This window comes from Thamnophis elegans, chromosome 5 (genome assembly GCF_009769535.1).
Source record: "Thamnophis elegans isolate rThaEle1 chromosome 5, rThaEle1.pri, whole genome shotgun sequence".
NCBI classification, from domain to species: domain Eukaryota; kingdom Metazoa; phylum Chordata; class Lepidosauria; order Squamata; family Colubridae; genus Thamnophis; species Thamnophis elegans.
The window spans coordinates 81634677-81662447 of record NC_045545.1 but is presented as its reverse complement, the minus strand read 5'-3'; the positions used below and the strand labels follow the sequence as shown (position 1 = coordinate 81662447).

The 27771-nt window shown below is 41.7% G+C and overlaps 1 long non-coding RNA gene across 3 annotated transcripts in view; it reads right to left on the bottom strand.

Moving 5' to 3' along the window:
• LOC116508681 overlaps positions 1-27771 on the bottom strand; it is a 92689-nt gene that overhangs the window by 49009 nt on the left and 15909 nt on the right. The gene's annotated exons all lie outside the window — the stretch shown is intronic.

The window sequence follows — 27771 nt, the reverse complement described above, 5'->3', positions numbered from 1 at the left end:
CAAAGACAGTATTTGTAGATTGACCAGTTGACTCAGAAAAGGAATACAGCATCTCCATGGGAACAGATGGAATTGTCTTATGTTCAGGTGTCAGAATCCACAACTGTCCCTCTAAATTGTTTGCAGACATGAATGATGATGAAGGAACATTGCAAGGGCTTTTAAACACATATTGCAATAAGCAGTCTTTTTTTTTCCTGGGTTAAAACAAACATTAATAATCTGTGCTTTCAACAAAATTTCAAGTCACAGGAAGCTGGAAATTTAGACGCAACATTTTTTTTAATGTGCTTGGGGTGGGGGGAGGGAGAAGAAATTAAAATAGATTTAAATGTAGCCCACTACATGGAAGAACAGGCATCACACTGATTCTCACACTTCTCAATCTAAAAATATGTGATCCTTAGCTACTTGCTGTAAACATGTTTATCTGGGAACTCATCCCACAGAACTTAGTGAGGCTAATAGTGAGTAATTAATTACTACCAGTGAATATTTAGAGAGCAATCTTGTCCCACTGAAGAGATACTGCTGACAAATACATTGTTGGCAAATGTGTGTAGTAGTAATGCCACTGCAATCTTATGTAGACCAGCTGTTTATAATATCTGACTGGAATGCTAGTCATCAAGTGTGTGAACACTACAGCTATTGTATCTTAAGAGAGTTGATTGAATCTGGGATAATTGGCATGTAACCTTCTCTATTAATAGTGCAGAGAGATATGTGAATTAAATGAATGCCATGGACATATGCCATGCATTAACTAAAAAAGCTTTACAATCCTCATAACAACTTGGCGAACAATTCCACCGGTAATTATCCTTTAGAACCGGATAAGATCAGAAGAGTGGGGGGAAAAAGATGAAGAAAAGCAATTCCTAATTGGCTGGATCAATGAATAATCAATCCCATCAAACAATGCTGCGAAGATTAAATCACAAGCATTGTCTGGCTACTGAAATGCATGGATTTTGATTTTTAACAGTTCTTGGCATAGATATCTTTTCCTGTGTTTGAAGTTGGAACATCCATACGGTTTAAAATATGACTTGGGCTAGAAAGGAAAAGTGATATGCAAATGAATAAATTTTTTATCATTGTGTGGCTGGTTGATAGCATTTTGCTAACTTTGCTGCAATTCTAGAATTTCTTTAGAATTTAGGATGAATTTGTAACGCTTAATAGCAATCGCACACAGACTTATATACCGCTTCACAGTGCTTTACAGCCCTCTCCAAGCAGTATACAGTGTCAGCATATTGCCCCCAACAATCTCAGAAGAATGGTAATGATGATAGAGATTAAATTGTGGCTCTCACATACTGTAGTTGGGTAATGAAATGTTTGCAAACAAACATCCAGGCTCAAAGAGCACCAAGGACTCCACAGTTCAACCCTGAGCGTACATATATTTTCTTCTACTGGGGATTGAATTAACATTAACTACATCGGTGATATGTGAAGCCTTTATTCTGATTTATATGGAATATCTTAAGATAAATCTCAATACAGTAGTAATTTTTCACTAGAGGAATTCTCACCTATAAAGTCCTCCTGATATAAGAGTTAGACATATACAAGGTTCAATTGTGGTTTCTGTCACATGCAGGCAATTGGATGGAGCTGAAGCAAGTGTTGAACTGGTGTTATAGGCAGTCCTCAATTAATGACCATAATTGGGACCAACAACTCTGTCACTAAACAATACAGTTGTAAAACAAAAAGAAAAATTATGTGGCCATGCCAACTTACAAACAACAGTTCTGGTTGTAGTCATTAAGTGAATCATGCACAGTTGTTAAGTGTGACATCACATGATTGGGACTCTACAATTTCAGAAACCAGCAGTGAAGGTCACAAATATCAATCACATGACTCTGGGAACACTGTGACAACCACAACTTCAACAACCCCATTTAAATTCTCCTTTGTCAACACCCTCATAGCTTCGAACAATTGTTGTATGAGTGGTTGCTAAATTAGGACTATTTGTATATTTTACAGAATTTTTATTTTGTCTACCCAGGACTGTCAAACTCCTGGCCTGTGGGCTGGATGCATCATACCAAAGGGGGTCTTCTGCTGGTTCGCCACAGTTCGGGCGAACCGGTAGTGGTGGTGGTGGGAAGCTCTGCCCACCTGCCCAAACATCGTTACAGACACTCTGTGCATGCGCAAAAGGTTCTAAACAGGTAGTAAAAGTGAGACATTTCATGCCTGCATCACATGCTGGCCACGCCCATGCCTGGTTTAGCGAAAGGGGGGAAAGTCGCGACACATCATGTGATGACGCCCTGACGATGCGAGTTTGACAACCCTGATCTAACCCAACCGAACCTTGAAAAGAGAAGCTTGCAAAGGGGTCAGGATTCTGTGTGTCCATCAGTAATAATTCTCTAAATTCTGGGAGTAGAAAATAAAATCCAGGAAAAAAAAATCCCAGTGTATCTCTGGGGGAAAGGCAACTACCGGGCAGTGACTTGGAATGAGTTTGTGGCTGCTTCAATCTAAGCTTCCCTCCTCTGCCTCTTCTAGTCATGTGACTCAGAGCAGCAGAAATGCAGCCTGCCTTTTCTGGTACATATAATTTAAGTTTAAGCCACCAGTCCTCAACCTTTCTGGCTTGGCCTAGCAGGAGGGGATGGTTCCGTGTGAGTGGCAGGCAGGCGTGTGAGCGCATGTAGCTCCATTTGTGCAAGTAGTAGGCACTTGCATGGCCCGGTTTAAAACAGGTTGTATAGCCTGGTGGTCAGAGACCCTTGCTATAAGCTGCTTAGAGCTGAATAGGTTTTAAGTAGTGGACAAATTGAATGAATGAATGAATGAATGAATGAATGAATGAATGAATGCACAAAACATATACAGATGCATCATCAGGGGGAAGCAGAAACCCAGAAGTATACATGCATATACACAGATGCAACATATTATTTCATTACACAGAAGAAAACGCAGATTCCTTCAAGTCTGCTACTGGTGAAGGGTTTGGAAAGAATTCCAGAAAGTATGCTCTGCTCTGCATACTCACTCTCTCACTCTCTCTCTCTCTCTCTCTCTCTCTCTCTCTCTCTCTCTCTCTCTCTCTCTCTCTCTCTCTCTCTCTCTCTCTCTCTCTCTCTCGTTTCCTTTGTCTCAGTCCTCTTTCCCTTCCCCCCACCTCCTCTATTTTTCCCTTTCTAACATCAAGTCTATGCCTGTTACACCCAAACAAGACAGATGAATGATAAGATGATTGCTCCACGTCACTTCAAATTGGCCCTAAAAATTAGATCACAATTCTATAATGCCTGTCGCTGCATCTACTTCACAAAAGGATTAAGGTAGTCCTTGTTGCCTAGGCATTTTGCCAAACAGCCGCACGTACAGCCCTAACTTGGGCAGCTGAAGAAATCAGATGCATATTTATTTACCCAACAGAAGGAAATCTATTGTAAATTTCAGATCACGTTTAATCACACATCTACACAACTTTCTGCTCCTGGTGCGAAAGCATTGCTCATGCCATACAATGACTCAATGCGGGGGGGGGGAAAGGGGGGGCAGAGGGAAAGAAATATCACCTGCAAATAACTGAAACCTTAGAAGAGCAAAGGTTGAGACTGAAAAAGCAGTCTAACCTGCCCAGATCTGTGAGATGGGCAACCTGTCTGGAGCAAACAGAACAAGCAGTCTCCAATTCCAAAGAAGGAAGGCAGGAAAAGTCAATAAAAACTGCCTTTCTGGGAAAACAACTGAGCAAAACAGCAGGTTGGAAATCAAAAGTATTAAAAATTTCCGAACAGCATCTATGTCTCTATGGAGTAAAAAAAACCAAAAACACATTTCTCCTCCAAAAACTTTATAGAACAGGGTGTGCCCTGTGCGGTTGTGTAATACTTTAGGGTTCTTCTTTAGGCTAAAACATAAGGTGTGCAATTACATCTGTTGCAAGGTGAACCGTTCCTGCTTAGCATTTCAATGAGATGCTGGGAACTTCCTGGTTCTTATTCCATTCCATTTAATCCCAACAAAAGTTTACTCCTTCCTTGCCAAAGGATTTTTCCAAAAACCCTTCTCTCTCCCCCCCCCCCCCAATTATGGAGGGGTAGCAGGGGAGTTTCGTGTTTTCCTGGGCGAGATTAGAAGCCCTTATCAGCATTTGGGACAAGAGAGAGACAGAGAGTTTCACTGGCAGAAGCCTATGTTTAAATATAAACCACCGTGTATAATCATGTTAAACAACCCCTGCCCGATTTCAAAGGGAAAACCTTTGGGGAGGGAAACCACCACTGCTCAGCTGAGGCCAACTTACCTAGGCCTCTCCTCCCCTCTCAAGTGTTTTCATAGAATTGAAGGGATTTAAAAGGTTTTCTAGTCCAACAAAACCACAATAGGTGCGTCACATGCTGGCCAGGCCCACCCCTGATTTAGCGAAGGTTGGGGGGGGGGAGTCACAATCCATCACATAACAACGTGACGCTGCAAGTTTGACACCCGGGACTCATACCATCCCAGTCAAATGGTTTTTCAGTCTATTTTCAAAAATAGTGATGGAGCACTTCAGGGGTGGGTTCCGGCACTGCCACTGCTGGTTCACTCAGGGACGTGCTGCGTATGCACACATGCGCAGTACTAAAAAAACCCAAGATGGTGGAGCCTATGGTGCCACCAAGAGAACTGTTCGGGGGCGTGGCATGCCAAGTTACTACCTACTCGTCCGAACCAGTCCGAACCAGTAGGAACCCACCTCTGGAGCACTTACAATCTCAGAAAGAATTAACTGTTCTCCCTATCTGAAAATTTCTTCTAGGTTGGGTCTCTCTTTAACAAGCTTCCACCCATTACCTCTTGTCCTGCCCTGTGGTTCTTTAGGACCATGATTTCTTCTTAGTTTCTAGTATGGAAGTACTACAATGGGTGACCTTCAGCCCCAGAGCACCTTGCTGTCCCAATCCCTCCCCTAGGAGCCTTCAGAGCTGCCTCGAACATCCCTACGAGGTAATTTGAAGGTGGGAAAGCATTCAGACTAGCTTAACCCATGAAACCAGGTTCTATATATCATAATTAAAAAGAGAAACCTTCAAATACTCTGCAAAACCAAGTTCTTCCCAGTCTATGGGATAAGTCCCAAAGGTGCTTTTTCAAGAGGCAAGTAGACTTGATGGCTTTTCTTTGAAGACATTTCCCTTCTCATCCAAAAAGCTTCTTCAGCTCTGACTGTCAGAGCTGAAGAAGTTTTTTGGATGATAGTGAGAACTGAAGAAGTCCAGTTGCCTCTTGAAAAAGCACCTTTGGGACAACCATGACTGAGAATCTCCATAGACATCTATGGGATAAGACTCCATTATATTCCATAACATAGGAATTGGCAGGAGGTTTCAAAAGACAAGATGGCACTCACTCAGTGGAAGCTTTGCCATTTTCTTAGATATGACATTAAAAGGGGTGGGATTTCAGTCACAGCCACTACCTTGCCCTTTTTTTTAACCAGATCCCACCTCCGTGGGCTTTTCTATTCAGCCTCTCAAAAAGTGTTCCCAAAACACTTCTGTTCTGCAGTTGGTCCTTGATTTACAACCATATTTGGGACCAGAACATCTGTCACTAAAGAATGTGAACATTGAGTGAATCTGGCCTACCCCATTAACTTTGCTCATCAGAAGCCTCTTGGAAAGGTTGCAGATGATGATCACATGTGCCCAGGGTCGCTGCAACTATCACAAATACATGCTAGTTGTCATTCACTCAAGTTTTTAATCACTTTATAGGGACACTGTTAGAGACGTAAGTATGAGCATCACAGGCACGAAATCCGCTTATCTTCGCTCCCAATTCGGAACCGGGAGAATGTGCATGTGTGCTTTGCTCACGCACGGCGCTTCTGCACATGCGCAGAGCGTCTGTAATGACATCTGGGTAGGTGGGCGGAGCCTCCCGATGCCACCACTACCAGTTCACCTGAACCGGGGCGAACTGGCAGAATACTACTTCCGGAGCAAAGATACAAGTCAAAGATACTGTAAGATACTTACAGTAGAAAACAGCATCATTTCCACATACACAGCATACTAAAAATGTTACTAATAGGACAAAGTGTCCTCTTTGCCACATACACACACACACAAAAAGAGCACAGACTCCTTTGATGACATCACCTATGAATATAAAGTTGCCGATGTTTTATCACAGGTTGCAAAGACCTGTATGATCTTAGGAACAATCTCCAGTTATATCTTTTAGCTATATATGATATTTGCATGTCATATATTTTATATAGTATTTCAATTGACAACCATATGCTGATCACAAGCTATGTATCAGGGTTGCACAATTTCCAGCTCTGTGGACTTCAGCTCCCAGAATTCTCCAGTCAGGGTGACTATTGCTAAAAATTCTAGCAATTTTAAAGAAAGCTTTCTTCAGCCTGGTACATTCCAGAACAGGGGTGGGTTGCAGGTGGTACGCCCTGGTACGGGTGTACCGGTGCCTGCTGGGAGCACCAGGTACGGTTCTGGTACGGTGTTTTGGAGGGCCCACCTGCCTGCCCACTCTCCTTACCAATATTTTGAGCTGTTTGGGACTTCTGCGCATGGAACGTACGGCGCCTGCGCGATACTCCGCCAAGCATCTGGGGCGTCGTGGAGGCATCACGGAGCGTCACGAGCAGTAAGTATGCATGCGCATGCTGCGCATGTTCATCTGGGGGACGCCCGGCCCCATTGCACCGTGCCGATTGCACTGGGATCTGGAACCCACCACTGTTCCAGAAGTATTTTGTTCCTATTAACCAAAGGTAACATACTGGTGGGTAGGAATCACTCATTTGGAGGTAACCAGGCTGGAAAAGAATAATTTAAATCAGTTTTAATAAGTTAAGACTTTGCTGCCTGGGGAATTCTGGGAGTTGAAGTCCACAGGTTTTAATATCGCCATGGTTGAGAAACACTGATTTAAGTGATTCTGATTCTTAACAAGTCAGGGCCATATTGGCTTAGGAATTCTGGGAGTTGGAGTCTACCACTTCTTATGGATGATTTCAGGTGATCTCACTTTTGTTGTTATTGGAGGAAATGTCTTGCTCAATAGCCCATTTGTTTGTTAACTACTGACATGTTCACTCATCTGAGCCATCTGGAAATGCTTCTGCATGTGTGTAATCAGTTCCATGTTTTCTATAGCATATTTTAAATACCTATTGGCTTTGAAATAGCTTCCAAAGTGAAACACAACAGCAAAAGACACTGGCTAGTCAAATTCAGGAGAAGACCAAGGTTGGTGACAGCATGTAGCCAGCTATGGTTGCTCTTGGAAAACTAAGTCGGATCTTTTTACCATTTGGATGGGAGACCACTAAGAAATCCTAGGGCTGTAGAAAAAAACATTGCAGAAGTCAATGGGAAGAAAACCCCACAGGTATTTCCATGAAGTCATTCAGATGCTGAGTTTGACTCAAGGACTTTAACTTGTTAAGTAAAAATATGTTTTTAAAAAAGTCTCCAAAAGAATCGAATGACATTTTCCAGTCTAAACAAAGTAATATATCCCCTAGACGTTTCTCCCCTCAAAGTTTGTTTCTAACAGGCTATTGATATGAATCACTATGGAAGAGACTGTTTTGTGTCCCTATGTGTCATCCTACAATGTTTTGCTTTCAATGAAGACCCCAATTTACTCTTCTTGTATTAATAAGCCCATGCAGATGTAATGATACAAAGCAGAATGTAATCCAAATGCTTAATCTAAAACAGTTTCTGGCGTGAAATAGCAAATAACATGCATCTTGTTCTGTTCTGTCTAAAAACAGTATCATTTTATTAAGAATTAGGTACTCTGTCTAGGATTTTAACTTTACCGTCTAGAATTAAATTAAAAGCAGCACTAGACAGTATTTGAGGAAGGAATAATGGCTGCATGCTTATTAAAGATTAACAGGGAATGTTGTGATGAAAATGTTACAGAGATCTGACTTTACTGATTTTAGGAAGGGAAGACTTAAGGTCATGCTGAATTCTCACACTGGATTTAATAGGCTTTCCACATGTCACCTTGGCAGCTGAATCAATGCCCTCTTTGTTTCTTAACACAGATTTATAACTATTTCAAATAGTGGGCACAATCTTATCCCAGCTGATTATATCATGTATGACAACAATCACTAACATTCATAGTGTCTGGGTGTAGAATTACACATTCAGTTTAGATTAGGAAAATAATAGCTTCAGAAAACAGGACAAGAAGGACTAAGTTGAACAGGAAGTAGTTTTCAGCTGAATATCAGGGAAAAGGTCTGTTATCAGTGATGGAGCAATGCATGAACCCAATTAAGTTGCAATCAATAAACTGTAGTTAAACAAATAAAGGCTTAGTATGAAGCCTGCGGTGGACATCTTCCTTTGGAATCTAATGTTGATCTAGATCATGGGTGCTGAAAAGGTCGTGCAGAAACATTGCATGCATGTGCGCATGTTCATTGGGGCTGTGCTCCAGAAAAGCTGAACTCTGGGTTCTAGCGTGCATGCGTGCCTGACAATCAGCTGGCCAGCACACATGCGAACACCGGTTTTTGGCACTGCCGTGCACACAAAGGATAGCTGATCATTGCATGCACGCCAGAAATCCAGGAGACAAACAGGTAAGGCTATGCATGCCGGACGGCATGGTTTCATGTGCCACTTTGGGCACACATGCCATAGGTTCACCATCACAGATCTAGGTTGTTTTATATATATATATATATATATATATATATATATATATATATATATATATATATATGTGTGTGTGTGTGTGTGTGTGTGTGTGTGTGTGTGTGTGTGTGTGTGTGTGTGTGTGTATGTGTGTATGTGTGTATGTATGTATGTATGTATGTGTATATATATATATATATATATATATATATATATATATATATATATATATATATATATATATATACATACACATACATACATACATACATACATACATACATACATACATACATACACAAGCCAGTGGTGGGTTTCAAAAATTTTTAGAACCTCTTCTTTAGGTGTGGCCTGCTTTGTGGGAGTGGCTTGCCAGCTATGTGACCGGGTGGGAGTGGCTTGTCAGCCATGTGACTGGGTGGGAGTGGTTTGGCAGTCATGTGACTGGGTGGGCATGGCCAACTTGTAAAATATTGGTGAAACTCACTTAACAACGCTCTTGCTTAGCAACCAAAATGTTGGCTCAGAAACTCTGGCATTTGAAGCACACAAGTCTTAAAGCTGTCAAGTTACAAGACCCTTGCACCCCTAACCTTTTAGAAAAAAAAACCCAGGGGTGTTCAAACTTGATAGCTTTAAGACTTGTGGACTTCAACTCCCAGAATTCCTCCTCCAGTCATGTTGGCTCAGGAATTCTGGCATTGAAGTGTGCAGGTCTTAAAGCTGTCAAGTTACAAGACCCTTGCACCTCTAACCTTTTAGGAAAAAAAACCCCAGGGGTGTTCAAACTTGACAGCTTTAAGACTTGTGGACTTCAACTCCCAGAATTCCTCCTCTCACTCTTCATCTTGCTTTTGAAATATTTATTTTCTTTTCATAACACACACTCACATGTATACTGTACATAGCCCATCATATAGTATTAAATAGTAATTACATCAGTTCCTCTTGTCAACAATGCCACCCAAAATAGAAACCCATTATAGCTCTTCTGCTGTCCATACACCTCTTTCTTCTACCACCCTCCAACTTTCTATCTTCTTCCATCATCCCCCTCTACTCTACTTCCACTCCCCCTCTACCACTCCTCTCTCCACAATCCACTCCCCCCCCATCCTTCTCATCTCCCCACCCCACCCTCTCTCCTATCCCTCACTCTTCATCTTGATGATATGCGGACGGGCGGGGGGAGGGAGCTGGAACCAGTTCTAAACAGCAATGTAGATTTGTGGAACCTCTTCTATAGAAGAGGTTAGAACTGGCAGGAACCCACCCCTGATACAAGCACACTTTTCCTGAGCAATGGGCTTGAGGAGAGTGCAATACCAAAAAGCTTGGCTTGCTATCAGATTAAGCATGAAAAACTGGTTATTTTCCAAACCAGGAAAAAGAACATTGAGCTACCAGAGGGTTGTGCTGCCAAGGTAAACCACTTAAAGAAGTATATGGCATAAATTAGAGAAAAGAACCTTCATTATACCAAGCTGTCTTAATTTGTTCAACCAAGTTGAAATGGGAAAATGTCATTTTTGCTTTCCTTGTTAAATTACTGCTGTATAGATGTATTGCAAGTCATTTATTTATCCACATCTACTTTCTCTCAAATATTTCTGTGTGCACGTACACTTGTCTATATGTTTAATGATACAAGTATTTGCGAAGTGTCTAATAATAATATGGTGGAATCACAGCACAAAAGTCATAGTAAATGATGTGCTATTTATGGACATCACAGCTTTTGTAGATTTCTTAATTGGCCTACCTAACATTTTTCTCACTGGAGAAGAGCCTAATGCTGGGAAAGATTGAGGGCAAAAGAAGAAGGGAATGACAGAGAATGAGGTGGCTAGATGGAGTCACTGAAGCAGCAGGTGTGACATTTAATGGACTCCAGAGGATGGTAGAGGACAGGAAGGCCTGGAGGAATGTTGTCCATGAGGTCACGATGGGTCGGACACAGTGGTGGGTTCCGGATCCCATTGCAACCACTACGGTGCAATGGGGCTGGGCATCCACCACATGAACGCACGTACTTACCGCCCACGATGCCTCCATGACGCTCCAGGTGCTCGGTGGAGCATTGTGCAGGCGCCGTACGCTCTGTGTGTGCGGAAGCCCTGAAAACTTCAAATACTGGTAAGGAGCATGGGCAGGTGGGTGGGCCCTCCGGAGCACCGTACCGGAACGGTACCTAGTGCTCCCAGCAGGCACTGGTACACCCGTACCAGGGCGTACCGGTTGTAACCCACCTCTGGTCGGACACGATTTCGCAACTAACAACAATATTTTCCTTCTTTAAAAAATCTTACCTAATCTTACTTAAGAGGAAGAGGAAAAGGAACTGAAATCTCAGAGAAGAGTGATAGCACCCATCACTTTTTTTTTATTCTGAGGGGGAAAAAACCCTCTCTGGACCTCAAATAGACATTCTGAGAAAATGGACATGATGGATGACAGCAACTCAGTGCTTCATCTGGCAGTGTGTTTACCTATTTAGGAAAAAGAAAAATGGAACAGGCAATAAGGAACATGGGAGAAGGAAGACTGCAAAGGAATATCCACATCTATTTGCCATCTAATAAATGAGTATTTTGTGACTGACCACACCCATCACTGTCACCAGTTAGGAATTAGGCCAACTCTTCCAGCTCTGTGTCAAGTATGTGAATGCCCATGAAACATTGTCAAATTCAACACTAAACAGAAAGTTAAAAGGTGTATTTCAATAGATACTACTTCTATCTCCAAAGTCTGACTCTATGGTTATCACAATTTAACTTTTCTCACCCTGCAACATTCCTAAACTTGCCACAAAACTGTTGGGAAAAGGTGTTGCCTTCTTAGATATTCATGTGGTCATGTTTATCAACCTTTTGTACGTAGCCAGATTTCATTCATTATGTCTAATCTCTCAACAAAGAAATATGCAATGATACCTTGCAACTCCTCTTATTCTAACCCTGGCTGTAAGCCTCGCAAGAATGGGACAGATTTTCAAATAAAACAACATTAAGTTATAGTGGTTTATGTTACCTGAGAAAACCTAATACAAAAGGAATACTAAGTTACACGGGACAACTTGATGGACTGTATCCCTCCACTGTATTATTCTGTTTTTTCAGATGCGGATGGGTCATTGCTGGAATATTGTGTGACATTTCAAAAAGATATATAATGGACCTAAAGGAGATTCAGAGGTGGGCAATTAAGATGATGAAGGATCTGGAGTGGCTTTCCTCAAAAGCAATACTTGGGCCTTTTTGCAGTAGTTTAGAAAGTTGATAAATGAGAAGAGATTTAAAAAAAATATGGATGGTGTGGATAAGTCCTCTGGGATAGCAATAGCAATTAGTCTTATATACCGCTTCATAGGGCTTTCAGCCCTCTCTAAGCGGTTTACAGAGTCAGCATATTGCCCCCACAGTCTGGGTCCTCATTTCACCCACCTCGGAAGGATGGAAGGCTGAGTCAACCCTGAGCCGGTGAGATTAGAACTGCTGAACTGCAGATAACGGTCAGCTGAAGTGGCCTGCAGTACTGCACCCTAACCACTGCGCCACCTCGGGATTGGGCAGCCTATAAATAAAATAAATAAATAAATAAATAAATAAATAAATAAATAAATAAATAAATAAATAAATAAATAAAGTGGACAAGGGAAAGCTAGTTTTCCTTTCTCAAAATACTAGAATCAGAGGTCACTCAGTGAAATTAAATCTTGGGAGAACCAAAATAGAGGAAAATATTTTTTTTTTAACATAACATGTAATTCAGATTTAGAATTTGCTACCATGAAATGTGTGCTAGCTACCACCTTAGTTGGCTTAAAAAAAAGAGGGAGAGGGAGGGAGGGAGGGAGGGAGGGAGGGAGGGAGGGAGGGAGGGAGGGAGAGAGAGAGAGAGAGAGAGAGAGAGAGAGAGAGAGAGAGAGAGAGAGAGAGAGAGAGATATGGACCAAATCATGAAGTCATAGGGATCAATGGCTATTAGCTATTAGAATTGGTAGTTCTGGCAATAGTTGGCCACGCCCTGCCCACCCACCTCCTCCTGCGCTAGTCTGTCCTATATTACCTTTGTTTGAAGCCCAGCTGATAGGCGTGGCAGAACGGATTGCTGCCTTTCAGCTGTTTTACTCACCGGGGCTGCAGTAGAAGGTAAGTTTTAGAGCTGTTTTCAAACGCACTGCGTGCATGCAGAGCATGTGTCTGGTGGACGCATGTGCAAAGCGCATGCTCAGAGAACCAGTTGAATCCCACCACTGATATGAAGGGCTTCTGCTAGAGTATTAGAGGTAGACCTGGGTCCCTTAGTAATGGTTTGAAGTTACAGTGGAACCCAAAAAGATACTTATGGCCCGGATTCAAAGTTCCAATGGCCGCGTTTCCCACCCTCCCCCCACAGGTTATATAATCACATTTTCAGCTTTTGGCATCCACCGTGAATTCATGGCCATTTGCAGCAACCTGTAGTCACACGATTATGATTTACAATGTTTCCGGGAAAAGTACTCATTGCAGACAATGGGTAAGGAACATACACTCATGCATGGGGACTCACTTAATGATGAAAACAAAAAAAAATGAGTCACTTAACAGCCGGCATGATTATAACTGTAATTCTGGGCTCAGTAAGATTCATAGGTCAAAGACTGTAGGTAGTCCTCAACCAGGGACGTGCAGTCAGGGGCGGCGGGGCCTCACCAGTGTCATGAGGAAAAGAAAAGGAAAATTAAAAGGAAAAAGGCTAAGGTAATTGCTGACAGAGTCACAGTGGATGACTCTGCTTAGTGCTTAACTGCAGGGGGAGGCGAGAGAACTACGGGCCTCCTTTACTCTAGCTTTATGATCACTTGAGCAGAGTTAAGTAAGGGTTAAAAGGCGAAAAATTCCTTATGCAAAGGAGGCACATATTCTCTTGCCTGTAGAGGGCATTTTTAGAGGCTTTGTAGAGTTCTCTGGGAGCAACTAGCTCAGTCTGACTCAGAGCTCTTGCCTTTCTCTTTTTACATTTTTTTCTTTTCATGAGGGCAGGCAAAAGCAGAGTTGAAATCCTCTCTGAAACAGCTAGAAAAGGTGCGTATGTGGGGGGAGGGGGGAGGAATTCAAAAAGTTTGATTGCATGCAGAGCCACGTCGCCTTTTCAAAGACACACTCACACACAGCTGAATAAAAGTATATAAGCCCAGCTTCACTGATTACAAGTTTGAAAAGGCAATGTGGCTCCACCTGCAATCAAAGGCTCCAATCGGAAGGCAGCAGGGGAAGGGGGGGTATGGCAGAGGAGCTGCTTTCAAGCCATTGGAAAATATATCCAATCCAGCTTCTGTGTTTGTGTTTGTTTGATAGTGAGTGAGTGAGAGAGGGATCCAACTTCTCTGTGTGCATGTATCTGTTTGAGGGGGGGGGGAGGGAGGAAGGAAGGAGGGGGAGGGAGAAGAAAAAGAATGGGAAACAAATTTCAAACTTTGAAATTTGTCATCATATTAATGTGATCTTACAATTACAATAGCAGAGTTGGAAGAGACCCTGGAGGTCTTCGAGTCCAACCCCCTGCTCAGGCAGGAAACCGTACACTATCCAACATCTTCTTAAAGACTTTCAGTGTTGGGGCATTCACAACTTCTGGAGGCAAGCTGTTTCACTGATTAATTGTTCTAACTGTCAGGAAATTTCTCCTTAGTTCTAAGTTGCTTCTCTCCTTGATTAGTTTCCACCCATTGCTTCTTGCTCGGCCCTCGGGTGCTTTGGAAATAGTTTGACTCCTTCTTTGTGGCAGCCCTGAGATATTGGAACACTGCTATCATGTCTCCCCTAGTCCTTCTTTTCATTAAACTAGACATACCCTGCAACCATTCTTCATGTTTTAGTCTCCAGTCCCCTAATCATCTTTGTTGCTCTTCTCTGCACTCTTTTTAGACTTTCCATATCTTTTCTACATTGTGGTGACCAAAACTGAATGCAGTATTCCAAGTGTGGTCTTACCAAGGCATTATAAAGTGTTATTAACGCTTCACGTGATCTTGGTTCTATCTCTCTGTTTATGCAGCCTAGAACTGTGTTGGCTTTTTGGCAGCTGCTCCACACTGCTGGCTCATATTTAAATGGTTGTCCACTAGGACTCCAAGATCCCTCTCACAGTTACTAAGTTAAATCCCAAGTGATTTACACAAGTTAAATCATGTGGGTAACTGGTTTCCCCTCTAGAATCAAAGCTATTTTAATTTTATAACATTTAGAGACTGTCTCAGTATTAATACAAGTATCTGTTACCCATTGCTCCTCTAAAGCAATGCTTCTCAACTTGGCAATTTTAAGACTTGCAATCTTCAACAACCATGCTCGCTGGAGAATCCTGGGAATTGAAGTCCATGCACCTTAAAATTGCCAAGGTTAAAAACAGTGATATAAGTAGATAAGGCAAGATACATATCTCCACACCACTTTATCCTGACTTGTAAAGCAGGACCCAGTTACCCAAACAGCTTTCTTTCTGTGGGAAATTTAATCCCAGATTCTTTGTTTTTGATCCAACATATGCTGAGTGGAAGTTAGTAAGCCCAAAGTTGCCTTATAGGTGTGATAAGTGGCATAAAAATTAATAAACGTTAATAGCTGTGTATGTCCATATGTACTGTATGTGTGTTTGAAGACTGAAGACCCCAAAATCTGTTTTTTGTTGCTTTTATTTCTTTGACATAAAAAAAATTGTATACATAAGAAAATAGGTTTACCATTTGGGCAAACTTTATTTTTGATTATGTACCATTGAATCAGAGATGACTGCATGGCAATCTATCCCTAACCTTATCTTTCAAGTTTTCCAACAGTGCACCCATTACTACTATTACTATTTTAGCCATAATCTTATGAATCTTGGGAATATGGCAAAAACTAATAAATATTAGGTGATTGGGTGATAGGAATATATTTTTCCGTACAGTTGCAGCAAAAATAAAGCTTTCTCCATAAAAAACATTTGATTCAGGTTCTTAAGTTACTTACCTGTAGCTATGTTACTTCAACCAGTCTGATTTGATTTTCCCCCCTTTTAAAAACAAAACAAATACAAATCTTAAAAGTAACAATAGAGAGAAAAAATGGAAGGAAATACAGAAAACACAATTGTAATTATAGAGTATTCTATCTCTCTGTCTCTCATCCAATCCATCCTAATTTTAAAATAATAACTACTATACTGCTGTACATACATTTCATGACCCAAAATTTAGGTCTACACTCAAGGAGGTTAAGGATCTGGTTAATGCTAGGATGGGACACCAACAAGAAATCTCATGACTATACAACACACCAGGAAGTTGAAAAAATATCACAGTAGATAGCAGTTGTGTAGTATTGTCAACTACACAGACACACACACATCCAGGAGATCAGTTTCCTTAATGGCGTAGTTAACTTTACAATCAAGGCTGCTGGCTTCCCTTTCTCGTCCATTTTTCCTTACAGCTATCGCCTGGCTGTTTTCCTGGCTTTTACCCCATGCTGGCTCTTGTCTGGGGGGGGGGGGGGGCTGGCGCTGGAGCAGCACATGCGAGCGAAGGCAACCCTGGAAGAGCTGACCTTTGCTGGCCAAAAAGCAACTTTCCTTTCCCAGCCTAGGAACTGAGCCAGCCCGTCAGCTTCTTGCCGCGAAGGCTTCGCTTTTGCTGGCGGGTGTGGGAACGGTGACTCAATCAACTCTCCTCAGTCTGGTCGGAGGTCCAGGCGTCCTAATGAGGTCCTTTGCCAATTGCTTTGCCTAGCAATGGAAAGTTATGGCTTGTGGCTTTATGAGAAGGCAGACCAGAGAATGAAGGTGATGGACAGCCGAGAGAGGTGGATTTCTCTGCCTTCCGGAGAAGAAAACAGGCCGTGTAATGCCAGAGCAGAGTTTCTATCACCCATCTCTGCAGGACTGTAACTTTGTTGCTTGTATCCTTACGATTTATATTGATATTGATTGTTTCCTGATTGCTTATTTGTACCCTATGACTATCATTAAGTGTTGTGATGCGTGACAAATATATCTTTTCTTTTATGTACACTGAGAGCATATGCATCAAAGACAAATTCCTTGTCTGTCTAATCACAATTGGCCAATAAAGAATTCTATTCTGTGCTGTGCTGTGCTATTCTATTCTAATTCTAATTCTATTCTAATTCTATTCTCAACCTCAGCAGCTTTAAGATGTGTGTACTTCAATTCCCAGCATTCCCCAGCTGGCACTGTGAAAATTTAGAGTTTGCAAAGATTTGAAGGGGAGGGGGGCAAGGGCGAGGAGGTAGGTGGTCTGCCAAGACCTAGAGGGCAACAAGCAGAAGAAGGCACCCGGAAATCAAAGGAGCAAAAACCCTGGCAGGGCAAGTGGGAATGCAGAAACACAATAGAACAAGGGGAGCTAGTAGAAGGATCAATATTTTGCATTGGATCTTCCTAATCAGTTATAATATAATCCCATTTGGGGTTTCCCTACATAGTGATTGACTGGTCTCTCTCTCTCCCTCCCCTCCCTCTCATAAAAAGCACACACAAAGGAGGAAAAAATAAAGTGCAATTAGAGAGATACAAATAAGGGATCAAAAACATCACGTAGATTACAAGTTGTTCATTGTATTCCTGCAAAGGAATGGAATGTGTTGTATTGCTTTTTAAAAGGAAAAAAAAAACCTCAATATCACTAATAAGTTTTAAGAGTAGCTGGTTAACAATGTAAATCAGTGGTTCTCTACTGGCATGAAATGGCGCACAGGTGAGCCAAAGGCTTTTTTCTAACGTGCCACAGAATTTGTGTTTTATTTCCTAAATCCTAAGTGAATAACATAATAAAATTTGTACACCCCACCAAACCATATCTTACATAAAAGATACATTAAAAATACATATAAGTTGCCTGTGATCAGATGGGCCAATAAATTTGATAGATGATAGATAGATAGATAGATAGATAGATAGATAGATAGATAGATAGATAGATAGATAGATAGATAGATAGATGACGGATGGATGGATGGGCAGGCAGGCAGGCACAAAAAAGGATGTAAGATTAATACTTTTCTGGTGCACTGCTATGTTCAATATGCCTCAGTTTCATAAAAGTTGAGAACCATTTAGTGGTGTAAACCACTAATTAAAATAGATAGGCTACAAGAAATGAGATTGGAAATATCATAAAGTTGGGATATAGACCCTAAACATAGGCCATTGATTTCAATAGGGAATAAAAGAGATGAAAGGAATCGAGTGTGTTTGTGAAGAAAGGATTCAGAAATGACTTCTAATTTTCAAAAGTCCTCCTTAGATAGCTAGGTAGATGTTCAGCATGTTTATTAGATTTTTATCCTGCCTTTATTACTGTTTACAAGTAACTCAAGTTAGCAGACATACATAGCATTCCTTCTTCCTTCTCTTCTTCCTTACAATAAAGTGGGTTGGGCTGAGAGAGAGTGACTGTCCCAAGGTCATCCAGCTGGCTTTCATGCCTAAGGTAGGACTAGAACTCACAGGCTCCTGGTTTCTAGCTTGCTGCCTTAACCACTAGACCAAACTGGCTCTCTTGTACAAGGTGGAGAATGGAAGAACCAGGTTAAACCGTGACCCGTCAAAACCGCGGAGGACAAAATCGCGCTCGACGAAAGCGCGCATGTGATGTCATCACAGCGCGATGAAAAAAATTAAAAATTGAAATAAAATTAAAATTAAAGCAAGCTGATTCACATAAAGGTAAGGGTTAGGTTTAGGTTAAGGGTTATGGTTAGGTTTAGAACGTTAGGGTTACGTTTAGCGTTAGGTTAAGGGTTAGCGTTAGGTTTAGCGTTACGTTAACGGTTAGGTTTAGGGTTAGATTTAGGGTTAGGTTAAGGGTTAGGTTTAGGGTTAGGTTTGGGGGGGTTAGGGTAAGGTTTTCGCTTTTTTTTACATTTTTCGATCACAGCGCGATGTTTTCGTCGCGCTGTGATGACGTCAAATGCGCGCTTTCGTTGAGCGCGATTTTGTCCTCCGCGGTTTTGCGGTGGAACCGGTTAAACAGGCCTCTGAACACTGGTGCTGGAGAATACTCCTGCGAGTCCCTTGGACTGCAAGGCGATCAAACCGCTCAATCCTAGAGATCAACCCTGATTGCTCTTTAGAAGGCCAGATCCTGAAGACGAAACTCAAATACTTTGGCCACCTAATGAGAAGGAAGGACTCCCCAAAGAAGAGCCTAATACTGGGAACAATTGAGGGCAAAAGAAGAAGAAGACGGCAGAGAATGAGGTGGCTGGATGGAGTCACTGAAGCAGTTGGGTGAACTTAAATGGACTCCAGAGGATGGTAGAGGACAGGAAGGCCTGGAGGAACGTTGTCCATGGGGTCACAATGGGTCGGACACGACTTAACAACTAACAACAACTCACCTTCTGCCCCCTCTCCTCCTTATCCGTCCAGACACAAAACTCTGTTTTTGCTGATTAAATATCCATTTAGAGGTCAAGCTAAAACACAGGGCTAGGAAAACCATTTGCACCACTAGGGAATCTGATCATCATTAAAACTACACCAGAATATAAAATCATCATTGGGGGGTCTGTGCACAGGCATGGAGGCAGTCACAAAAGACATTAAATGGAACAACTAGTATTTTTATCTAGTAAAGCTCCAACAGGGTTCTAATAATGAACAACTAGGAAAATGTGAGCGTGTATCTGAATAGAACTGAATCCAAAACTTGGCTGAACCATTTGGTCAACTTTTTACCCCTTCCTGAACTTTCAAGAGAGATTTACTAGAAGGAGGAGGGGAGAATCAGTAGCAAACTTAGTAGAAACATGGGGGAAATATAGTTAGCTTGCTCTACATTCATAGTTTACATGTTGTAGCTATTAATTACTCAGAGTAAGCAATAAAGGTTTATCTTGTCAGATGTATTTATTTTTGTATTTGTGCTACATATGACATCTGCAAAAGGTTTGTCACAAGTTGCAGTGGAGCAGCTTGTGTTTCATTCAGTTCAGTAATTTGAAATAAATTCATGGCGTGTGAGTCATAAAAGTCCATTTAAAACTTATGCTGTAATATATTTTCAAAAACCCAACCACTAATATTTCCTAGCTGTTCTTCATGAAAAGTTTATAGCAACTATCCCCAAGGTATCTTTGTTGGACAACAGCTAACAAAGAGCTACTTAACAGATGGATTGAAATTGGATCTGCTAGGAGATTCCTGGCTAATTTGTATGAACTCACAGATTATTGATACTTTGATTATGACAGCAATATACTTGCCCTAAATTAGACTGCAGAAAATAGAAATGAATTTTGCAATAGAGAAACTGGTGTTTTATTTAGTTCAGTAATTTGAAATAAATTCATGGCATGTGGATTCTTTTAACTCTAAACACATGGGGTGGTTTGTTTGTTTTTTGCATAAGGTTCTAGTTGGTAGATCTAACTATTTTTTAAAATCTTTAATTTTGTAAAGAATTAAAATAGATTCTTCCCCACAGGCTCAGTGTCTACTTCATTTTCTTTCAACTCTGAGTTGAAAATTATGCTTCTGCACTTTTGTATTTTATCCAAATCCCTTTTTCAGGCTTCATTTCACATCCATCCTCCCCCACACAAACCCTCCCTCCCCTGTGTCAAATCATCAATTCTTTAGGGTAACCACAGCAGCTATGGGGAGTGGGAGGGCTGTAGGGAAATGCAGTATTAAGACTCTACAATCCCAGGTAGCCCTCAACTTACAACAGTTTGTTTAGTAACCAAAGTTACAACAGCTCTGAAAAAAATGACTTAATTCACACTTACATCAGTTTGCAGCATTCCTAGTCATGCGATCAAAATTCAGCCGCTTGTAACTGACTCATCTTTATGACCATTGCAATATCCCAGGGTCATGAGATCAGCTTTTACGATCATCTGATAAGCAAAGTTAAGGGGGAAGCCAGATTCACTTAACAACCTTGTTACTAATTTAACAATTGCAGTGATTCACTTAATGACCATGGCAAGAAAGGTCTTAAAATGGGGCAAAAATACTTAACAAATGTCTCAGCAATGGAAATGTTGGGCTCAGTTTTGGTCATAAATCGAGGACTACCTGTAGTCTGGGCAACATGGGAACCCGCAGAGATACGGGATTACAATTACCCTTCACCCCTAACCACGTCAACAACAGAAAATTGGAATTGTTCTGCAAAACATTTGCAAGATGCAGATGGAAGATGTTAGCAGTAGCCAATTTTAATGTTCCCTCCCCCACAAATGGCAGAAATGCAGATCACCCATTACTATTTTAAAACCTGTTAGCACTTGACAATTTCCCTGTTTTTGTAGTTCCGGGTTGATGGAAAGGCCTTTATTGATGGACTGTGTTTTGCATGGCAAGTTACAAATTACATGGGTTAAACCACTTTTCTGCCCATTGTTTAAACTGTTAATTGAAAAGTATGATTCACTTGGTGACTAAGGACATTCACCTTATTTAGAGGGATGTACGGGAACTGAATTGGATACCCATTAAGAAATCCATCTTTATCTGGTAATTACTTTGATTCCTTGCCTTTGGCTATTAACTCTCTGGTCCCCTTATTTATCCAAACTTTCCATCAACATGCTCAACAGTCAGTCTACTTTGACTAAGATTTCTCTAGTTGCCAGTCTCTCTTCTAAAAGGGAATTCAATGGACTTTGTTTTTCAACAAACCTGGCTACATTGCAAGAGCATGCACATTGGCAAAATAATTGGTGAAATAATATAAATCAAGAATCAGCCTTACATTGTACTTTCAGAATTCTGGCTTTGAACTGCTGTGGTTTTCAGAAAAGCTGCATATGACATGCTGCGTTGTTTTTGTTAAGCAGAAGTGAGAAATAATGATCTTGTAAACAAGTACAACCACCTGCCATGAATGTTGCAATGAGGAAGAATGCTTCTGTTCAGAGACCCAGCTAACTAGTCAGAACTTCCCCCCCAGCATATCCCATTCCAATGTCTTTTCCAGCATTTCTTAAAGATATTCAGATAGGTTTGTGAGAAGGCTCTCTAATCTTTCCTCCTAAAACATTTTGCATGTGGCAAATGTTGCTTCCTTTTGTGGAGCTTGACTAAACCGGAATCATGCTTGGGAAAAATTCACTATTACTTGTAGGAAATCAGGAACTGATATATCTTGATTTCACCAAAGCATTGGGCAAGGTCTCCCATTATAAGCTTTTGATATGCAAGATGGATAAAAGTGGGCTAGCAGATACTTACAAAACCAGCCAAAATTGGCTAGGTCTTGCTATCTGTTGTGGTCCGCCAGCAGCCAGAGGAGCTGGCAGCAGATTTGGACAGTGAGGAGGTTGGGGAGGAACATGAGCCATTCATGGAGTCTGGGGAAGGCTCTGATGAGGGCTCTGTGTCAGACACAGAAAGGTGGCCACAGCCGTATGCCAGTTATCAGCTGTCTTCACAGTCAAACATCAGAGAGGCAGACAAACAGCTGGAGCCTGTTCTTAGTGTGTGAGTTGCTAGACGAAGAGAACATCTAAAGAACAGGGGTCGATTTGGGAGTAAGGCCACAGGTAGATGATGAATGGCCTCTCCCAGAGGAAATAAAAGAGGAGCGAAAGGGGAGTGGAGTTTGCAGGAGACAATTAGTTCACTTAATTGGTTTGTGACTCTCTGAGACTCCTTGCCAGGTTTTGCAGATATTGGCCTGGCAGCTCTCCAAGCCAGATAAGGTCTGTAACTGTAAACCCTCCCTTGAAAGACTTTGCTGGATGTGAATGAGCAGAATTCACAGTAAATTAATAAAATGGGTTTTATTTTAAAATGGGACCAGGAGTTAGGTTCATGATAGCAATAGCAGTTAGACTTATCTACCGCTTCATAGGGCTTTCAGCCCTCTCTAAGCGGTTTACAGAGTCAGCATATCGCCCCCACAGTTTGGGTCCTCATTTTACCTACCTCGGAAGGATGGAAGGCTGAGTCAACCCTGAGCCTTGGGAAGCCACAGTCAGAACACTATCTGCTGTGATTATGGCTTCCACCAAAGTCATAAAACCATAGCACTATTCATCTCCAGCACATTCCAAGGATTCCTTTCCTTGCAAAATACAGGTTATCCTTAAATTAAGACAATTCATTCAGAAGTTGTGATGGTGCTGAAAAAGTGACTTGTGACAGGTCCTCACTCTTACAACCATCCCTGCAGTCTTGTGATTACAATCCAGGCGCTTGGCAACCGGCTTATATTTACGATGGTTGCAGCATCCCAGTGTCACATGAATGTCATTTGTGACCTTCCTAGCTGGCTTCCAACAAGCCAATGGGGAAGCCAGCAGGGAAAATTGCAAATGGCAATCATGAGAAGTCCCGCCTAAAGGTGCTGATTGAGGTGCTTTAGAGCCCTTCATGGTTTGGGACCAGGTTACCTGAGGGACTGTCTCAGTGGTGGGTTTCAAAAATTTTTAGAACCTCTTCTATGGGTGTGGCCTGCTTTGTGGGACTGGCTTGCCAGCCATGTGACTGGGTGGGAGTGGCTTGCCAGTCATGTGACCAGGTGGGAGGGGCTTGCCAGCCATGTGACTGGGTGGGCATGGCCAACTTGTAAAATGTGGTGAAACTCACTTAACAACGCTCTTGCTTAGCAACCAAAATGGTGGCTCAGAAACTGGCATTTGAAGCACGCAAGTCTTAAAGCTGTCAAGTTGCAAGACCTTTGCACCCCTAACCCTTTAGGAAAAAAAACCCCAGGGGTGTTCAAACTTGACAGCTTTAAGACTTGTGGACTTCAACTCCCAGAATTCCTCCTTTCACTCTTCATCTTGATGAAGTGTGGATGGGGGGGGGAGCTGGAACCGGTTCTAAACGGCACTGTAGATTTGTGGAACCTCTTCTATAGAAGAAGTTAGAACTGGCAGGAACCCATCCCTGGACCGTCTCTTGCTGGTCATATCCACCCGGCCCATCAGAGCAAGGAGGCAGGGAAAGTTGTGGGTCCCATCCCCAGGGGAGATACACCTGGTGGGACCCAGAAGAAGGGCCTTCTCCGTGGTGGCTCCCTCTCTCTGGAACATCATTCCCCTAGAGATTAAAATGCCCCCGCACTCTAATACACTTTCAGTAGGTACTGAAGACCTGCTTCTACCAGCAGGCCTGGGGACCCCAGAAAGGGATGGAGTCCATTAAATTAAGTGATCTGCTCTCGCTGGGGTGGGGGGGATGGAGGTGATTTTATTATGTTGTACTATATTTATTTATTTCATTCTTTTTGTTAGTTTTTGTTTTAAATGTGGTTTTTATATTTTCTGTAAGCAGCCTTGAATTGGCATGGGCAAATAGATGGCAATATAAATCCCATAAACAAACAAATAACTATAGCAAAAAAGCTGTAAAATTGACTGTGGCCACATTATGCCTTACTTAAGAACTACATTGCTTAATGGCACATTTTTGGGTCACAATTGGTCATGAGTCAAGGATTACTTTATCAACAGGACTCGAAGTCTAAAACAGCAACAAATTAGTAACATCCTATTAAATCATAGGGGCACAGATAGGCACTAAAGTGTCAATTTAGTCTTCGTGTCTGCTTATGTACTTGTTAAGGGACATAATATGGTTCGTGCATCTGATTTTCCAGTATGATATATGTTGCTATCTGACAGCAATGATTTACCCCCGCCCCCAACACAAATGGACCCCCGCCCCCATAATGGACAAATGAGTTACTTCCTATAGCAAATAAACAATTACAATTATGAGATTAAGGTCACAAAATTTAAAGAAGAAATTAGTGAGGGAAGATTTCAATTCCTCTATGGCTTCAGAAGAGTTACTCTTAAGCTAAGAAGTGGCACAACCAATTTCATCAAGAAATAGCACAACTGGGATTTATTAGGTGTAACATTATTCACCTTACAGCAGGGGGGTCAAACTCACAGCCCATGGGCCAGATGTATCATGCGTTGGCCACGCCCAAGCCCGATTTAGCGAAGAGGGGAAAGGTCATGATACGTCATGTGGCAACACTGTGATGACACAAGTTTGACACCCCTGCCTTAGAGTTATACGAGCAAGACCCTTGTTTTTGGTCCACAGGTGTAACTTGCCCAACAATGCAATAATACATGACACACAACTACTTTTGTGAATGGCCACAACAGTTCAGAGATAGTTGGCTCTGAACCTGCTATATTTACAGACTTCCCTTCTGAGTTTCCCTTCTACGATTCCACCAATATGAACTGCAAAAGCTTATATGTAGCAAGACAGGAACAAACTATGAAAACCCACTTCTGAAAATGATCATGCAACTTTATATAGTTAAGTTCAAGCCCAAAGGTCAGTCGGCGTCACTTCTTCATGATCTGTGGACATCTGTTAACCAGGGTTGTTGTCAGTATCTGCTTGAACTTCTTGTAAGCTGCTTCTCATGTCATCAGTGATAGCATCAAGCCACTTTCTCTACACTCACCCAGACTTTTTTCACTGTTTTCACTTTTCCCAGGGCATCTGTGTTTCCTTGTGCATTATGCCTGTGCTTTATGTAGCCAAAATAGTCCTAGCTTATTTATTAACACTTCCTTAACAAGCAGCCTGGTTTGACTTCCTCTAGCGCTGAATGACTTATTCTTCTTCTCTTACAATCCAAAGTAACCTCACTTTTTTTTTCAGCACCACAATTTAAAGGCATCTTTTAACCTTTATTCAGCCTTTCCAGTGATTCAGCTTCCAGTCACATATTACAACTGGGGAAATCCATAATCTTGACATACCGTATATACTCGAGTATAGGCCGACCCGAATATAAGCCGAGGCACCTAATTTTACCACAAAAAACTGGAAAAGTTATTGACTCGAGTATAAGCCTAGGGTGGGAAATGCAGCAGCTACCGGTAAATTTCAAAAATAAAAATAGATACCAATAATGTTTTTGAATATTTATTTCAAAGAAAAACAGTAAACTAGCGGTGTATTCAATGAAATACTTCACTCACCTCATGATGCTGATGTCCCGCTGTGATGATGATGTCCCGTGCAACCGCGGGAGCGATGTCCCGCCTCCTATGACACACGGCACAGTGATTCCTATCATTGGATCACTGTACCAGAGGAGGTGGGACATCGCTATGTGGCTGCTTGCCATAACAAGGAGGAGGTGGGACATCGTTGCAGAGCGGCAGGAGGGGGAGGAAGGGGAATCGTAAGACAGCCCTGCATTACATTAGAACGTGAGGAGGGGGGATGGTGCGGTGCGCGCTGCGCGGCAAACTGACACAGAGGGAGGGGAAACTCACAGGGGCACTGGGCCATTCACGAGTGTCACCCAGCGGCATGGCCCCTCCCCTTTTTCTCCTCCATTTCGGGCAAATTTTTCACTGACTCGAGTATAAGCCGAGGCGGCTTTTTTCAGCCCAAAAAGTGGGCTGAAAAACTAGGCTTATACTCGAGTATATACAGTATAAGTATCTTTGTAGTTATTAGAAGCTCTCTGCACCTTAATATTTTGTCTACATCTTCCATTGTCTCCTTCCACAGGAGCAGACATCACTTTATTTCACAGTTACAGTCACTGTCCTCGTGAGTTTTTAAGCATTGGAAGACAGTGTCTATTCCTCTTTCAACTTCTTTTCTCCTGTTTGCATTGAGCTGCTGTTGATTTCTCTCTTACTTGCTGTTCAAAGAATTTTCAACAATTTTCCACAGCACATCTGCTGGCACTGAAAAGGGAGTGTACGGTATCCCGTCTGAAGTGTGGATCACAGGTTTCTTTCCTATGGCAAAAACAGGGATTTCAATTAAGGGAAAAGAGGGAAATTACTTGCCTTCCTCAAAAATAGCGCTGCAAACGTGCTGCTGGTGGCTTTGCCTGAATCTTCCACTGAAGGAAAATGTTTTTACAGTATTTGCAAAATGGAACTTAAGCTTTAAGCCTCTGCAATTTTGTATGCATGAGTTATGTATGGATCTTTGTGTGTGTGTGTGTGTGTGTGTGTGTGTGTGTTGTACATGCATTGGCTAGTTGAATGGAGTCTATTCTTCTGTATTGTATGCATAGGATCACATCTTTGGTAAAATGAGATTTTTATTTTTGTTAAGCAAAGCAAATTGATGGGTGTGAGTAGCTTAAAGGGAAATAGTGTGTAAGGTATACATGGTATTGCATTAGGAAGGGTTGGTCCGATATGCCAAGGTATGTCAAACTGGTAGGGCTTGCTCAATTTTGTTACGTGCAAGACTGCATAAAAGTTTGGGATGCGTGGGTGTGGATGCTTGTTTAGGAATCAGAACTTTTGCTGATTCTGTCTTCTCAAATCTATAAAAATAATGCTACTTGCTAACTGCACTATCTCAACTCCCTTGGACAAAAATGGGATCTGGGCCTTGCAGTTCTCAAAAGAGAATGTTATTCTAGATTTATCCAGCAAACATAAAATCCAAACATTTCCTTAAAAAAAATAACCAAGGAAAATGTTTTATAGTGGGTACACTGGAAGGTAAATATTGTAGAGCAGGCAAATTACCTGCAGATTCCAGGAAATCTGGCTAATAATGTGGATCTTTTAGCAAGGCAGTTTTAAAAGCCATTTGTGATATATGGCATAGAAACATAATAAAGAGCCAAACTTTCCATTATGTATTATTTTCATTTACATGCACATTCCCCCTTCCTTGCATGTTGCCTTGCCTTTTCCAATTTTGCCATCAGAACAGCCTGTGAAATACCACTGTATGAACTCTTGCCCAAAGTCAGCCAGCAAAGGTTGGACTTGTGTTCCTAATCTGTTTTTTGTGGTGCTGGTTTTGATAGGTTGGACTGTTTTTTTCCCTTTGTATAAAGACAGATGAAAAAAATGAGTTAAGTAGTTCTGCTTTCTCCCTGTTGCTTGTCACCTTCTTGCCACTTTCTCCCGGCAATGGACCAATTGTTTCCTTAACTTTTTTTTTTGTTTTTATTATGTTGTAAGAAACTTTTTTGTTGTTGTTGTTTTTTACTTTTGTTGCAAGCCTTTCTTCATTGTGAGCCTTAGCTTTCCTCACTTCATCTTTACAGGCTCAGGCTATTTGCTGATATTCTGCCTTAGTTATGTGCCCCTCTTTCCACTTTTTATACTTGACCTTTTTGTCTTGCAAT